Below are 3,050 nucleotides of genomic sequence, written 5' to 3'. Positions count from 1 at the left end.
ATATATATTGAATACACTCCAAGACTTCTATGGAAAGGACAAGAAAATTAATGCCATGAAGTCCCATTATTGGCAAGATATCACCATCAACATTCTCTCCAACGGTATCATCTCCAAGCACTATAGAAAGGCTTCGCTATCATCATACCAAGATACGAAGTGATCACACAAGAATTCTATTATACACCTTGAATCATATACAAAATTCTTGTCATTGTATAATTCAGTTATCACACGCAAGTTGTTGCTCATAGTGTGATCATTGATCATCTGTTTGTAATTGTGTTTATATTGCTTATCTAGAAGTATCAAACATACTCTTGCAATTCTCAATAGTTATTGTAAGTCCTCAAGTGACTTGTGAAGTCTGTAGACTTGAGAGGACTAAGAGATTGTTGAACTCTTAGACATTTGCTATAATCCTTCTAGATTATTGGACTAAATCGTGATTGAAGGCGAAATCACATTGGTTGGGCTGACTGGAGTGACTTTGATTTTCAAGCGAACCATGATAAACTTTTGTGTTGTTTGTTATTACCTTTGTGTGTGTAGCTTTGCTAAAAGTTTTTATTTTTAGTGAAAACAATTCAAATCCCCCTTTCTTGTTTTTCTCTACCTTCACACAATCACCATTTGATCATCCAAATTAAGAAAAATGAGCAAGTTAACATAGGAGAATATCAGTACAAGTACAAGTTTTTTTACTTCTAACTTCCTGCATAAGGTTTGACAGAGAAATGGATTTCAATATGAACCTTCCTTGGCTGGAAAACACCATGCTGACAAGAAAATATATAATTTCAATACAGGACCATTTTACTTATAAGCTTTCTACATAAGAAGTCAAGAAGAATACCAGCTCGAAATCATTTATAATGACACTCAAATTCATTCTCGGATTCACTTCGAAAGTAACCTAAAACTGAATAGCAATTTAATCCCAAGTTCATGTCAAGACAGATCCATACCATAGCATTTCAACCTAACAGCAAAAAAATTTGAACTTAACAATTAACGCATAACAAAGTTCAATAATTAACCGCTCATCAAACTAACTAACAGCTTATCAAAACACTAACTGCATAACATTTAACATAAAATGAATTAGTTTTTAACCGGTTTTTCTTTTCACCTCACTAACAAACGAATTCACAGTGTTAGGAAACGGGCAACATATTTACACAGAAGAGAACTAACAAACTAACTAATTTACATTTCATCCCAAGTGAATTTCAATTGAATTTATAACTTCACCTAATCTCTAATGGACTAACAAACAGAGTGAACCAGCATTAATAGTTTCTAACAGGACCAATTCATAGTTAATTTCGGAATTCATTTCATCCGAACTTCAATTTCATTTGAATCTGGATTCCTAACTAACTTATGAATTTAAGAAGAATGTCATTGTGAATTTCATTATAATTTCTAACAAACTTTGGAAGTCTATAAATACCTCTATGCGTCACTTCTGCTTGATGATTCTTCTGCACCCAAATCCCTCGATTTCGCATCACCTTCTTCCTTATTCTATACTCTGCATCAGAGTTTTCCCCTCATCCTCAGAGATTGTTCAGTCTACGATTCACATCTTCAATCTGCAACTCGAAACCTTCACTCACAGATCGAAGGAGTTTCCATCTTCGGAGTCATAACTTCTTCATCGAATCTGCAAAAGATGCAATTCCTTCTCTCTCAATCGTCAATCACTTGTGGATCTCCCCCTCCGTCACACACCATCTCGCAATGATTTTACACAGAAACAACTTAGTAGCATACATGAAAGCATAAGAGTATTGGAGGAGAAGAAAGGAATTAGAATCAAAGAAGAGGAGTTCATTCGTACCCGTTTGCGGCGAAGCTCTGATTCGGTAAATTTCCGCCTCATTTTCGACTTCGTCCCTTTTCAATTTCGTGCACACAATAGTGAATTGAGTCGTGGATATTGAAATGGATTGTAATGGAAGCTTGTCCTCTGTCACTATCACGTTGGATTGGCAATCGAGCAAGGTATAAAAAAAGACGAATCCGCCGTTGACGTATTGGAAGAACGTAATGTCGAACAACGCTAGTGAGGTGCGGTGGCGCCGGTGATCACAACCGAGCATGGAGGAAGACGCAACGGATGTTTGTCGTTCGCAGATGTTCGTCACTGCCGGGATACATCTTCGTCTCAGACTTTGCAGAAATTTGTTTCAGCAAGAATCATACTCATGGCTTTTGAACACGTATGATTAGGTTTGGGCCCAAACGAACTCTCTCCTATCCACACCTCACATTCAACTCCGGCACCCCTCCATTGGTGGAATTCACACCCTCACTGCGGTGGGCCTGAAGTTGGGCCTTCATGTACAGAATTCCAGCAAACTCACCCTGTACAGGGCCTGAGTTTCCAATCCGAGTTGGGGGCCATTGTTGTGACTTAATTATGATTTAATCTTTTAATTAATTCATTTAATTCCAAGATTTTTAGGTTGATTAGTAAATTGATTGTTTGATTAAGTTTTGTGTTTTAAAGTTAGTTTTAATTGATTTTAGAAATTAAGTAGGATTAATTGGTAAATTAGGATTTAGAACTTTATGTTAATTAGCTTAATTAAGGTTTTCGGTTGATTTGCATGATTAGGATTAATTAGGAGATAATTGAACTACTAGATCTTAGTTAGAAATTTAGAATTTTAGGATTTCATTAGGTTATAATTAGGATTGTTATGACTAATTGGATGTTTTAGAATTTTAATTAGGTAGAATTTGGATTGTTCTTGATTGTTTTTCTAATCATTTTAATTTTTGTTAAGTTTGTCTTGATCTTGCGATTTAATTTCCTTTTAACCAACGCATGATCCTTTAGCTTAGGGCTTCATTTAGAAATATCTAATTTCATTTTTTATTAAGCAATTCGTTTAGGTTTGTACATAGCCTAGCTAACTTTTTAATCCCATTGATTAGCATTGACCAAAGGATACTTTGGTCAATCGAATCCTTTGTAATTGTGTTGTAAGCCACTAGCCTACGTCAAGTGATCAAACGATCCTTGATCACTTGATATG

General features: G+C 35.5%; 1 long non-coding RNA gene across 2 annotated transcripts; it reads right to left on the bottom strand.

The window, feature by feature from the left end:
- Positions 1-632: 632 nt before the first annotated feature.
- On the bottom strand, positions 633-2,463 carry LOC127085246 (uncharacterized). Of its 2 annotated transcripts, XR_007789043.1 has the most exons (3): positions 1,457-2,368; positions 857-982; positions 633-779 (listed from the first exon to the last, which is right to left on the bottom strand). It is a non-coding gene; the product is annotated as an uncharacterized LOC127085246 (long non-coding RNA). The 2 variants fall into 2 exon arrangements; XR_007789042.1 differs by having other exon boundaries at positions 633-982; positions 1,457-2,463.
- Positions 2,464-3,050: the final 587 nt, after the last annotated feature.

The sequence above is a fragment of the Lathyrus oleraceus genome, chromosome 5 (assembly GCF_024323335.1).
Source record: "Lathyrus oleraceus cultivar Zhongwan6 chromosome 5, CAAS_Psat_ZW6_1.0, whole genome shotgun sequence".
Classification (NCBI taxonomy): Eukaryota; Viridiplantae; Streptophyta; class Magnoliopsida; order Fabales; family Fabaceae; genus Lathyrus; species Lathyrus oleraceus.
The sequence above is the reverse complement of the archived record's forward strand: the minus strand, read 5'-3'. Positions and strand labels throughout refer to the sequence as shown.